This window comes from Peromyscus maniculatus, chromosome 18, assembly GCF_049852395.1.
Source record: "Peromyscus maniculatus bairdii isolate BWxNUB_F1_BW_parent chromosome 18, HU_Pman_BW_mat_3.1, whole genome shotgun sequence".
Taxonomy (NCBI): Eukaryota; Metazoa; Chordata; class Mammalia; order Rodentia; family Cricetidae; genus Peromyscus; species Peromyscus maniculatus.
The window spans coordinates 11,012,312-11,027,043 of record NC_134869.1 but is presented as its reverse complement, the minus strand read 5'-3'; the positions used below and the strand labels follow the sequence as shown (position 1 = coordinate 11,027,043).

Sequence of the window (14,732 nt, the reverse complement as noted above, 5' to 3'; positions counted from 1 at the left end):
CACATTAGTTCCCTCCTCCCTCTCTATTTACAACAATTTTGAGCCTGGAGTGATTTTCCATTTAAGTTAAATTGTCAACATCTTTATGACATGAATACAAACACTAGCCTCACACCACAGTGCTATCTTCTTCACACAGGCACAGCTGATTCAAACCACTGGCACAAAGCCAATGGTTCTAACGAACTAACAGATGGACTTGAGAAAATTAAATGATAGGTCCTTTAAAACAAAGTAGATCAGAGAAACATCACCCTTTACAATAGCCACAAATAATATAAAATACCTTGGGATAACACTAACTAAACAAGTGAAAGACCTTTTTGATAACTTTAAATCTCTAAAGAAAGAAATTGAAGAAGATATCAGAAAATGGAAGGATCTCCCATGCTCATGGATAGGTAGGATTAACATAGTAAAAATGGCAATCTTACCAAAAGCAATCTACAGATTCAATGCAATCCCCATCAAAATCCCAACACAATTCTTCACAGACTTGGAAAGAAAAATACTCAACTTCATATGGAAAAACAAAAGACCCAGGATAGCTAAAAGAATCCTATACGATAAAGCAACCCTTGGAGGCATCACCATCCCGGACCTCAAACTCTACTATAGAGCTATAGTAATAAAAACAGCTTGGTACTGGTATAAAAACCGACATACGGACCAATGGAATCGAATTGAAGACCCTGACATTAATCCATGCACATATGAACACCTGGTTTTTGACAAAGGAGCCAAAACTATACAATGGAACAAAGAAAGTATCTTCAACAAATGGTGCTGGCATAACTGGATGTCAATATGTAAAAGATTACAAATAGATCCATATCTGTCACCATGCACAAAACTCAAGTCCAAGTGGATCAAAGACCTAAACATAAATCCAGTTACACTAAACTTAATAGAAAAGAAAATAGGAAGCACTCTTGAACGCATTGGCACCGGAGACCATTTCCTAAATAAAACACCGACAGCACAGACCCTGAGCACAACCATTAATAAATGGGACCTCTCGAAACTGAGAAGCTTTTGCAGGGCAAAAGACAAAGTCAATAAGACAAAAAGACAGCCAACAGATTGGGAAAAGATCTTCACCAACCCCACATCTGACAGAGGATTGATCTCCACAATATATAAAGAACTCAAGAAACTAGACATCAAAGCACTGAACAGTCCAATTAAAAAATGGGCTAAAGAGCTAAACAGAGAATTCACAAAACAAGAACTACAAATGGCTGAAAGACATTTAAAGAAATGCTCAACATCCTTAATCATCAGAGAAATGCAAATCAAAACGACTCTGAGATACCACCTTACACCTGTTAGAATGGCTACGATCAAAAACACCAATGACAACCAATGTTGGAGAGGATGTGGAGCAAAGGGAACACTCCTCCACTGTTGGTGGGAACGTAAACTTGTACAACCACTGTGGAAATCAGTATGGCGGTTTCTCAGAAAATTAGGAATCGAACTACCTCAAGACCCAGCCATCCCACTCTTGGGCATATACCCAAGGAATGCTGATTCATACCATAAAGATACATGCTCAGCTATGTTCATAGCAGCACTATTTGTAATAGCCAGAACCTGGAAACAACCTAGATGCCCATCGACAGAAGAATGGATGAAAAAAATGTGGTACATATACACAATGGAGTACTACTCAGCAGAGAAAAACAATGAAAGCATGAAATTTGCAGGCAAATGAATGGAACTAGAAAAAATCATCCTGAGTGAGGTAACCCAAACCCAGAAAGACAGTTATGGTATGTACTCACTCATTGGTGGATTCTAGATATAAAATAAAGAACAATCAGACCACAACCCATAGAACCATAGAGGCTATATATATAGCATGGAGGTCCCTAGGACGACTGTGGCATATAATAAATTTCAGTTTTACTCAATTATTAAAAAAATAGCCAAATGAATGGAAACACATGAACTATGAACCAAAGGCTGAGGGGCTCCCAGCTGGATCAGGCCCTCTGAATAGGTGAGACAGTTGATTGGCTTGATCAGTTTGGGAGGCAACTAGGCAGTGGGACCAAGTCCTGTGCTCATTGCATGAGTTGGCTGTTTGAAACCTGGAACTTATGCAGGGACACTTGGCTTAGTCTGGGAGGAAGGGACTGGACCTCCCTGGACTGAGTCTACCAAGTTGATCACAGTCCTCAGGGGAGGACTTGTCCTGGAGGAGGTGGGAATGGAGGGTAGGCTGGGGGTAAGGGGAGGGCGTGGGAGGGGGGAGAATAGGGGAACCCATGGCTGATATGTAGAACTGAATGGTATTCTAAAATAAAAAATATATATCACAAAAAAAAAAACCAAAGTAGAAATTCACACTTTTATGAGGGAAGGATTGAGAGTTTCATAGCCACAAAGTTAAGGGGCAGATTCTCTTTTGGCTATGATTAAAAACAATTATCTCCTAGCAAAGGTGATTTTCCTATGATTTTAAACAGTATTTGTTTATTCAGTCATTGTAAAAATAAACATTCATATGATGAATATATGGAAATCTACTGATAGGTACTTTAAAAACAATATATTTATTTAGAGAGAAGGGGAAGATGATAGATAGATAGATGATAGATAGATACACAGACAGACAGACAGATGACAAACAATACATGCCATACTATTCTGTCATTCTGCTCATGTGAAGACAAAGAAACAAATTGGGATGAGGAAACTCTCTCTTTTCACCTAAGTAGCCATCTCAGTATCCCTTCCTTGGTACTTTTCATGATGAACTTGAGGATTTGCCTTAGAGGGGTTTTGATGGTTCTGAAATTTAGAGAACAATGGATATTAAAGTGCACTGTGAATGATTTGTGTAGACATTTATTTCAAATTATGGATGCTCTTAATTAAAGCTAACCCTGGGGGTAAGATTCTTGATGGAAGGACTGTTATCTGTCTAGCTGGAAGAAACCTCATCTAAAAAAAAAAACCAACAAAACTTAAGTAATAGAGTCACATGACTTCCTATTTGTTCATGTTTCAGTTAGGTTCCAGGGTACTTCATAGTCAAATATTTATTCACTAAAGAAAGAAAATGAAATACCACTTAAGATTACCTTTTCCTGATGTAAACATTTGTGGAAATGCTCAATAATAATCACAGGCATTATGAAATTCTTCCTAAGGAAGGTAAAAAGAAGATAGTTAAAAGCATAAGTGAATGAACTGAGCCATGCTGACCATCTGTGTCTGCAGAAAAAAATCTTCTAGTCCCAAGTCAAAAATCTGAATTGTGGTGACAGTGACTGTCTCACACTTTTCTTTAAGAAGATAAAAGTGATCCTGCCCAGAGCTCCCATCTGGACCAGAGGTGAGTGTCTGGGATCATACCCAGGGAGGCCTGCCCCTAGGTCCCATCCCTGGGCCCAGCCATTCCTGGGGAAGACCCGCCCAACTGGGCCCCAATTGATGGCCAGCAGGCAGGGCTCCCCTGGGAAGGTTCCCCTTCTCTAAGACTCCCCAGTGGACCCTGCAATATACTCGCCCTGCCCCCAAACCCATCCACCCGAGACCCCAACCACTTCCTGATAGAAGAGAAAGTAGGATGTAGTCTTGAACGCATTGGCATAGGAGATCACTACCTAAATATAACACCAGTAGCACATACACTGAGAGAAACAATTAATCAATGGGACCTCTTGAAACTTAGAAGCTTTTGTAGAGCAAAGGACATGGTCATCAAGACAAGCGACAGCCTACAGAATGGGAAAGGCTCTTCATCAACCCCACATCTGACAGAGGGCTGATATCTAGAATATATAAAGAACTCAAGAAATTAGACATCAAAATGCCCAACAGTTCAATTAAGAAATGGGCTATAGAGCTAAACAGAGAATTCTCAACAGAGGAAGCTCAAATGGCTGAAAGACATTTAAGGAATTGCTCAACATCCCTAATCATCAGGGAAATGCAAATCAAAACGACTCTCAGATACCCACCTTACACCCATCAGAATGGCTAAGATAAAAAATGCTGAAGACAGCTTATGCTGGAGAGGATGTGGAGCAAGGGGAACTTTCCTCCACTGTTGGTGGGAATGCAAGCTTGTACAGCCACTTTGGAAATCAATATGGAACTTTCTTAGAAAATTGGGAATCAATCTCCCCGAATATCCAGCTATACCACACTTGGGCATATACCCAAGAAATGCTCAATCATACCACAAGAGCACTTTGTGGTAGTCAGAACCTGGAAACAACCTAGATGATCTTTAACTGAAGAATGGATAAATAAAATGTGGTACATATACACAATGGAGTACTACTCAGCAGAGAAAAACAATGACATCATGAGGTTTACAGGCAAATGAATGGATCTAGAAAAAAAACATCCTGAGTGAGGTAATCCAGACTTAGAAAGACAAACATGGTATGTACTAACTTATAGGCGGATACTAGATGTAAACCATAGGATGAATAGACTGCTACTCACAACTCCAGGAAGGCTACCTAGTAAGGAGGACCCTAAAAAAAGACACAGGGATCGCCCAAGGACAGAGAAATGGATGATATACATGAGCAAAGTGGACATGGGGTGGTAATGAAGGAAGGGTTGGGGGAAAGAGAGTGTAGGGGAGTGGGAGATACCAGCTGGATCAAGAAGAGAGAGGCAGAACAAAGAAAGAGACCATGACAAATGAAGACCCCATGGGAATAGGAAGAAGCAAAGTGCTAGAATGGTCCCCAGAAATCCATAAAGATACCTCCACAATAGACTACTGGCAATGGTCGAGAGAAAGCCCGAACTGACCTACTCTGGTGATCGGATGGCCAAACACCCTAACTGTCATGGTAGAACTCTCATCCAATGACTGATGGAAGCAGATGCAGAGATCCACGGCCAAACCCCAGGTGGAGCTCTGGGAGTCCAATCAGCGAGAAAGAGGAGGGATTGTATGAGCGAGAGATGTTGAGACCATGGTTGGAAAAAGCACAGGGACAAATAGCTAAACTACGGGAAACACATGAACTATGAACCAATAGCTGAGGAGACCCCAACTGGATCAGGCCCTCTGGACAAGTGAGACAGTCGATTAGCTTGAACTGTTTGGGAGGCATCCAGGTGGTGGGACCTGGACCTGTCCTTAGTGCATGAGCTGGCTTTTTGTAGCCTGGGGCCTATGCTGGGACACTTTGCTCAGCCTGGGTGAAGGGAGGAGGGGAATGGACCTTTCTTGACTGAATCTACCAGGCTGAGCTGAATCCCCAGGGGAGTCCTTACCCTGGAGGAGATGGGAATGGGGGGTGAATTGGAGGAAGGGGGGGCGGGAGGGAGGACAGGGGAATCCGTAGCTGATATGTAAAATTAAATTAAATTATAAAATAAAAAACATAAAAGTTTGTATTAGATTTTTAATGCTATTGAACTGCAAACTTTTAAATAAAACAGTTTTAAAATTCTTTGAGAATTTCATCTATGCATACAGTGCATTTTGATCATATTACCCCACATTCCTCTCAAATGGTTCCTGATCCACTCTGCTAACCCCAACATTACTAAATCCATGCCTTTTGTTTTGTTTTAAATCATCTACCTAGGGCAACACTGCATGCCCATATGCTCATGTGGTAGAGCCATCGCTGAGTTTGTTCAAACCACCTGGCATCAGCACCCTAAATTAAACTGACTCTTCCTCCTCCAAAAGCCACCAACTGCCACCAGCTTCTCAGTTAGGGGTTTGGTCTAGTGAGCCCCTTTCTCTTCCATACTAGAATGTTGATGGCTTGACCTTGGAGTTCATGAGTGCAGTAGTCCTGTCATGCCCAGAAGATACTATTTTATTTCAATTGTTGTAATATGCTACAAACATTTCAGAGATATCAAGTTTTATATAAAATATGATTATGTGTTGGGAGGAATTGTGAAGAAAATGTTAGTGTTCTTATTTGACTGATTATATTCCCATGTGAGTTATAATTAAATTAATCAAGGCAGTACTGTGTCATGAATCTGACTGACTGTTTTTATACGTGAAAATTACTGAGGTGATTTCTTCTGTCTACATAATTTCTAAAACGCAGAGCCAGAAGCTGATGGTGACAAAAGACCACTGGAAACTGCATTGAGGCTATATTCATACTCTTGATATTTCAGATAACCATGATTTGCATTTGGTGCTTGAAAGCTGGTCTGCCTGATATGTGGGACATGACTGTCAGTTTGCCTCAGTTCTTCTCTTACACATCAACATAGAGAATTACAGTAGGTTTGGTGATGTAAACAGTGTGTTCACTCCAATGCTGAATGCTGCCATCTACAGCCCCATGAATAAGGGTAGAAAGGGAGCCCTGATGTCATCCTCATCAGTACAGCACCGTCCTTGTTGACAGCCTGAATTTAGAATTAAGTGGATAGTGTAGGCATCAAGATAATTGTGTCTATCAATATTCAGACACCATTGGACTCCTGTCTGGATTGTTTTACTGATTTTGTTTCTCATGATTTTGTATGTCATATATATGTTTAACATATTTCCAACCAAAATCTGCTTCAGTAATTCTTCTCTATTTCTTTTTCCAGAAACATGGTCCATGATGTGCCATTTTTTCTTACAAGATTTCAGAGACTTGAACTTAATATACAATATCATATCAAATGTGGACATGTTTTCTCAAAGAAGGATCCCATTGTACTATTTTTATACTCTGAGGATGATGTGTAATACCAATCATCAAAGCAATAGCAAATAAAGACTTTTCCCACACATTGTCAGATTTCCTCCTATATTTAATTTTCCTTTTCTGACTTTTCTTGATTAACATTCTTGAGTGACCCATCTCATCCTGACCTTTCAACTGCAGGCACTTCTACATTTCATTTCATCAGCTTGCTGCATCTCCACTTTAATTAAAGGATTCCAGACTAGTTATTCAATGGGGTGTCCTTGTGCTGCTGAGCTCAATGCTAGGAAACCCCCTACTAAGTGTGTTGTCTTTATAAAAATAACATCCCCAAAGACAAACACAATCAGTCCATCACATTCTGGAAAGTCTTGAGATGGCATCAGACATTGGTAGTCTTAAATCCTCCATTTCCTTCTGACTTTTCTCTAAAATATGTCCTTAAATATTTGGCAATGGGAAACACATGAACTATGAACCAACGGCTGAGGTGGCCCCAACTGGATCAGGCCCTCTGAATGGGTGAGACAGTTGATGGCTTGATCTGTTTGGGAGGCATCCAGGCAGTGGGACCAGGTCCTGTGCTCATTGCATGACTTGGCTGTTTGAAACCTGGGGCTTATGCAGGGTCCCTTGACTTGGCCTGGGAGGAGGGGACTAGACCTGCCACGACGGAGTCTACCAGGTTGATCTCAGTCCTTGGGGGAGGCTTTGCCATGGAGGAGGTGGGAATAGGGGGTAGCCTGGGAGGAAGGGGAGGGGGGCGGGAGGGGGGAGAACAAGGGAATCAATGGCTGATATGTAGAACTGAATTGTATTGTAAAATAAAATTAAATTAAAAAAATTTGGCAATGGGGATTTAGCTCAGTGGTAGAGTGCTTGCCTAGCAAGCACAAAGCTTTGGGCTTGGTCCTCAGCTCTGAGAAAAAAGTAATCTAAATGTAATCTTCAGAGTATCTAGCCCGTTAATATTTCTGGACCAGAAACTCTTGCCTCTCCATTAGAATAATCCATATCACCATGCTAGAACCCAATCTGTTTTTTCTCAACTTATCTGTATCATCTCCTGCAACAAGGATTCCTTATTCCTTTTCTAGAGTTCTATACAAAACCTGGATCATTCATTTAGAAAGATTCTTGGGGGCCTAGAATGCCAGAGCCCCCCTGGATAACTAGTATTTGTTCCACCTCACTTGTAGATGTAACCAACTGTCTTATTAAATAAGAAACACAGAACCAATGCAAAGAAGAAAGCCAAGAGGTCAGAGCTAAGAGCTAAAATCTTACCCTTCCTCCTGCAGTGGTCCTACCTCTCTGAACCAGAGCTACTTCCTCTGTGTCTGTCTTTTTATAGTGTTTCTGTTCTGCCCTCTCATTGGTTGTAAACCCAACCACATGACCGCTTTGTCACGGCCTGTCTGTCTAGACCTCCAGGTTTTCTATGATTGGTATTGAGATTAAAGGCATGTGTATCCAATACTGGCTGTATCACTGAACACACAGAGACTTACCTAGCTTTGCCTACCAAGTGCTGGGATCACAAGAATACATCACCACTGCCCTGCTTTACTATGGCTTGCTAATAGCTCTGACCCCCAGGCAACTTTATTTATTAACATACAAATAACATTTTAATACAAATAAAATATCACCATATTTCCCCTTATCTATTTTAATAAAAAGAAAAAAGGAAAAAGCTTATAACTAACATAAGAAAAATGATATACAAAAGTACAATAACTGTATACAATATATACAAATAATACCTAAACAATGTCTAGTTCATTTGTATTTGACAAATTCAGAGAAAATAATTCCATTATCTAGCCTATTGTATCTAATTCACTTTCTATCCTATAACTAACTAATCTTCAACACCCTCAGAGACCCAAGAAGGAAATAATATTAGCTAACAAAAATAAAAACAGGAAGTACAAGCAAGCAACTTCCAAGAAATTTTGAGTTGACAGAAACAGCCAGCTGCTTGGACAGTCATCTGAGGTTTCTCCGTGGTGTTCAGGCATCATCTTCAGCCTATAGGCTTAGCGTATCTGACAGACTCATTTGTGAAGTAGGATGTACACAAGGACAACAGTTCAACCTCACATTGGGTGAGAGCAGTCTATATTCCAGAAACACCTGAATTCCACTAGTGTCATGTCATGATTCAGGATTTTAAATTCTGGAAATTGTTGATGTTTTTTTAATTCAGCTGTCCATTCTTCTTGGCTATGTGTGTATGTGGCTTCATCTCAGCATCACCTTCTTCTCCACATCCCTCTATTAAATGCCATTCTACTATTGAGAGGCGTGAGCTTAATTACTCTTCAAGAATAACTGTTTCTGCTGCTGTTCCATTGCACAACAGAAGCCATCGGCCCACTGTCTGTTCAGCTGCCTTCGAAGAAAAGGGCACTGTACCTTTTCCGGATTGTGAAGACCACTTTAAGGATGGTGTCATACTGTCCTGGCCTCAGAAGATGCCTTTTGATAAAGCCATAACCACACTTGTTTTGGCAAGAATCAGTAGTCCTTTGTTTCGTGTCCTGTCTGTCCTGTTTGTCAGCAGTTGATTTGAGGATACTTTGTTGTCCAGTGGCTAACTTTTGCCACAATGAAAGTTAACTCCAACTGCTGTTTTTTCAATGCCCATATTTTCTCTGAAGTAGATTGGTACTGCCAGGAGCCGACATGTCTCATAGTCATAAAAAAAAGAAAAAAGAAAAATTTTCTAAGTTATTAAAACATTTTAAATGCCATATTCTGTAGATCTCTGAAGGGTTTGAAGATAACCTGTCTATCTAAAATATATCTTCTCAATCTTGAAAACATACCTAATATGACTACAAGTTCTATTGTAATGTCTAACTACTAACTTTCATTTCTTTATATCCTAATAGTTGGTAATAACAACATTCCAGGATCAGAAAATCGCATTACATTGTTAAATGAACAGTATAAGTACAATTAGAAATATACATATTCTAATTTTTCTTAGAATACACATTTTCTAACAATATCAATTTCAATATATATAATTTATATACAATATAAAATGATGCAACCCAATGTAAAGTATTTACATTTTTCTTCCTTTTTTTAAACAAGAACCTTAAATCTAATCTCCTTTGCTTAGCCCTTTTCCTAACCTTTGACAACAACTTGTAACCAACTCCCCTAATCCATGAAAATTATCCCAGACCCAAAACCCATTAAAAGACAAAAACAAAAAACAAAAAACAAAAAACACCTTCCCCACACCACCTCTTTGGGAATGTGGACATTGTATTCTTGAAATTGCTTCCTGCTGGGTATGGCCGGACTAACCATGAGCTACTTGCTTAAAGCCTGTGCTACAAACAACTCAGCCTGCCCTGCTGAACAGGGCCCCTGTCTGTGAAGTCAACGCACGTGGTCAGAGCTTAAGGAAGCCAGAGCCAAGCCCTGACTTGGCTCAAGAAGGAACACATGGCTGGATTTAAGCTTTAGCCGGCTACGCTTTCTCTCTCTCTCTCTCTCTCTCTCTCTCTCTCTCTCTCTCTCTCTCTCCACACCTCAGACACTAGGTGGCTGTTTTGAAATTGGCCCGGATTTCTACTGTTCTACGCAGATTTGGTAAGTCATAACATATCAGATATTTTAAAGGAAACTATTTAAAAGAGAAATTTTTCCACATCAAAAAAATGGGTTTTATATGGTACATTGCAAGAAAATTGGGTTTTGTTTGAAATTTTAGGCAGTCTGACAATGGAACAACTATATGAGAAGATTAGTATTGTCAGAATTATGCAGTTTATCACTATGCTTATCCTCATTTTACTATTTAAAAAGATAGTCAATTCAAGTGCCAGGATGACAGCTTTAGAAAAATTTGTTAAACCTGTAAAAATTCAGACAGAAGAAATTAACAGTGAAGTTGTTTCAAGTTTGGATCATAAGGTTACAGAAAGAAAGCCTGTTTTCACACAGTCACCCTTAATTTATCCTGTAACCATACAGCAGTTGCCTGATCAAATGATGACACAAAATATTTGGGCTCCAATTGAAATGTTGGCTTTACGAAAGTTTAAGGAGGCAATAGTATCTTATGACATGCATTCCCCATCTGTAAAGCAAATGTTAAACTATTGGTCAACATATAATGGGATTGTACCACAGGACTGGCAGAAGCTGGCACAAGCTGTTCTGGAACCCAGCCAGAGGTTACAGTGGCTAACATGGTTCAAGGATGAAGCTAAAAACATAGAAAAACAATGGATGGTCAAAGCAATACAAGTTTGCCAGGATCAGCTTATTGGAGAAGGCTTCAGTACAAACACAATGTTTATATGATGTCCAAACCCTAATTTTATGTTGAACGGCAGCCTTGAATGCATGAGACACAGTTGAGGAACCAGGGGAAAAAATGAGTCATTTACAAAGATTATGCAAGGCCCAAAAGAATCTTTCACAGATTTTTTTTTTTACAAAGAATGGCTTCAGCAGTAAAGAGGATGGTCTCAGATTCAGAAGCTAGTAAGATAGTAATTGAATCTTTGGCCTTTGAGAATGTGAATGCAGCATGTAAAAGAATAATCAGGCTGTTAAAGGCAAGATCTGTACCTTGGAAGATTGGATTAGAGACACAGTTAATGTTGAGGCTCATGAGCATGATGATAAGTGGGTAGGAGAAGCAATTTCAAAAGGTTTGAGGAATTTTAGATGTTTTAGATGTGGAAAGCAAGGACATTTAAAAGGGGACTGTAAACAGGTCATTCCTAGAAACAATGTTTCTTCAAGGAACAATGGCAACAGAATGCCCCTTCCTTCTGGAGTATGCAGAAGGTGTGGTAAGGGAAAACACTGGACCAATGAATGTAGATCAACAAAGGATAGACAGGGTAGTCCTTTGCCTCAGTCTTTGGGAAACTCCCAGAGGGGCCTCATGCAGGGCCCCATAGCAAATCCAGTTCAAACCTTTTCTGCAGCCGTAGAGGAAACCCCTGCTCAGAGCAATTAAATAACCAAATGCCTATTGGAATAAATCATGCTGGTCAGGATGATGAAACAGAGAGAATAGAAAATTCAGGAGAAAATATAAAGAAAAATTTTTGGCAAATTTCTATTAATGAACAAAGACCAAAATTAACGATAAAAATAAATGGTGTTTTGTTGTCTGGTCTGGTAGACACAGGTGCAGACGTTACCATAATTGCACCAGAATTTTGGCATCCAACTTGGCCTCTTCAGGAGGTAAACGTTCAACTGTTAGGAATTGGGACATTATCTCAGGTGAAACAGAGTGCAAGATGGCTCAAATGTATAGATCCAGAAGGACAGAGAGGAAAATTAAAACCATATGTGGTTAACATAGCTATGAACCTGTGGGGTCGAGACTTGTTGCAACAATGGAATACTCAGATTAACATCTCCCCAATCTCAGAAACAAATCATAAACTAGCACATGTTTCTGAGAGAAATATTAGAAGATATTGTTATAATGAGTGGTCACCAGCCATCCATATTATACAAGAACAGGGCACAACAACTGATGATCTTCCAAAGACACCAACAACTCTACCTTTAAAATGGTTAATAGACAAGTCTGTATGGGTCCAGCAATGGCCTTTAACAACAGAGAAACTCCAGGCTTTAGAAGAGCTGGTAGAAGAACAGTTAAATGCTCAGCATATTAAAGAATCAACCAGCCCTTGGAATTCTCCTGTATTTGTTATTAAAAAGAAATCTGGTAAATGGAGAATGGTAACAGACCTTAGAGCAATTAACAAAGTAATTCAGCCTATGGGCTCTCTACAATCTGGGATTCCTTTGCCTACTCTGTTACCAAAAGGATGGCCTCTTATAGTTATTGATTGAAAAGACTGTTTCTTTTCAATACCCTTACAAGAAAAAGACAGAGAAAGATTTGCTTTCACAGTGCCTACTTATAATAATTCTCAACCGGTTAAAAGATTTCAATGGAGGGTCCACCCACAAGGAATGTTGAATAGCCCAACTCTGTGCCAATATTTTTTGTACAACAGCCATTGGAAGTGATACATAAAAATTTCCTAAATCTATAATTTATCATTATATGGATGACATTTTACTAGCTGACTCAAATGCAGATACTTTAGAAAGAATGTTTGAAGAAGTAAAGAAAAATTTGCCTTGCTGGGGATTACAAATTGCTCCTGAAAAGATACAAAGAAGAGATTCTATTAATTATTTAGGATATAAAATAGAGCTACAAAAAATTAGACCCCAAAAGGTGCAAATTAGGAGAGATAGACTACAGACTCTTAATGACTTTCAAATATTATTTGGAGATATTTCTCATCTATGAACTATTGTTGAGGTAAAAAAATGATGAACTGAATAATTTGTTCAAAACGTTAGAAGGTGACAAGAACTTAAATAGTCCAAGAGAATTATCACCTGAAGCTATTCTGTTGGTATTAATGGATTTTTTAGAACCTCTCAACATAGTAACTGACTCTCAGTATGCTGAAAGAGTGGTATTACATATTGAGACTGCAGAATTTATCCCTGATGCTTCAGAATTAACTTCACTATTTATTCAATTACAAGATACAATCAGGAAAAGGAGTCATCCTTTATATATAACTCACATTCGATCCCATACGGGTCTGCCAGGCCCTCTAGCACAAGGCAATGATGAGATTGATAAATTATTGATAGGAAATGTGCTGGAGGCCTCAGAATTTCATAAAAAACATCATGTCAATAGTAAAGGTTTAAAAAAGGGTTTTTCTACAACCTGGCAACAAGCCAAAGAAATAGTAAAGAAATGTCCTACTTGTTCCTTCTGCAATCAAACGCCATTACCAGCAGGATGCAACCCAAAGGGTACTCAGAGGAAAGAAATCTGGCAGATGGACATATTTCACTTTGCAGAATTTGGAAAATTGAAATATGTACACCACACCATCAATCCGTATTCAGGATTTCAATGAGCAACTGCTTTGAGTTCTGAAAAAGCTGATTCTGTAATCACTCATTTGCTAGAAGTTATGGCCATCATGGGTATACCTGCACAAATCAAAACTGACAATGCTCCATCATATGTCTCTGTTAAAATGAAACAGTTGTTTGCTCTTTATAATATAAAGCATATTACAGATATACCACATAATCCTACAGGTCAAGCAGTTATAGAAAGATCAAACAGAACTCTAAAGGATATGCTAAATAAACAGAAAGGGGTAACAAAAACCCCCAGAAATAGATTGCATAATGCTCTATTAACTTTGAATTTTCTCAATGCCAATGAGAAAGGAACAACAGTTGCAGAGAGACATTGGATAATAGAAAAAACTACAGAATTATATCAGCCTATATACTTTAAGGATATGCTGACCTCAGAATGGAAACTAGTGTATGTATTACGTTGGGGACAAGGTTTTGCTTTTGTTTCTACAGGAGAAGATAAGCTGTAAGTACCATCAAAATTGATAAAGGTTCTATTTGAACAGGAGAGACCTCTTAATTAGAGGAGGTGATAGTTCATCAACCAGCATGAACATCCAATTTAAACTAACTTGTACCAGTAACACATGCCTTTTCATTTAATCAGATAATAATAACTTGCCAAAAAGGAACATCCCCAAAATTAGTCTTGGGGAAAGGTTTTTGTTTTTGTCTTTTAGGAGAATGAAGGTTAAGGAATCTGAAGAACACTGGACAAATGAGACAACTGAAGAAAAGGAACAAATCATCTATCCCAGGAAACAGAGTGAAACGGCGTATGGGTATATATTATCTAAAAAATTTTATGTCTTCCTAAATGTTTGTTTCTGCTTTTCTCTAAAGATTTAACACTATTGGTCTTCTAATAGTCCAAGTTCCATTAAAATTTAAAGCTGACTTTGGAGTTGGAGAATGGCTCTCTCCTTCTTTAAACTCAAGCATGTTGTTAAAAGGAAAATGCAAACTCCCTGTATCATGCCAGAATAAAAGAACCATCTTCTGCTATGGGACAGGACAAAAGCCAAATTAATTAAGAGACTATTCTATTACTAATCTCAACTCTTTGATTCTATTCTGATTCTTTAATCTTTTCTTAAAGTATGAATT

The 14,732-nt window shown here is 38.9% G+C and overlaps 1 protein-coding gene across 10 annotated transcripts in view; it reads right to left on the bottom strand.

Moving 5' to 3' along the window:
* Nucleotides 1-14,732, bottom strand: part of LOC143269404 (disks large homolog 5-like) — a 99,130-nt gene that overhangs the window by 24,956 nt on the left and 59,442 nt on the right. For 2 of the 10 annotated variants that reach the window (XM_076554522.1, XM_076554519.1), the window contains exon 4: nt 3,093-3,156. The exons of 7 other annotated variants lie outside the window; for them this stretch is intronic. The gene's annotated coding sequence lies outside the window, so the exon portion shown is untranslated. Of the gene's footprint in view, nt 1-3,092; nt 3,157-14,732 lie in introns of those variants that run through there. One more of the 10 variants, XM_076554526.1, reaches the window with a different exon arrangement.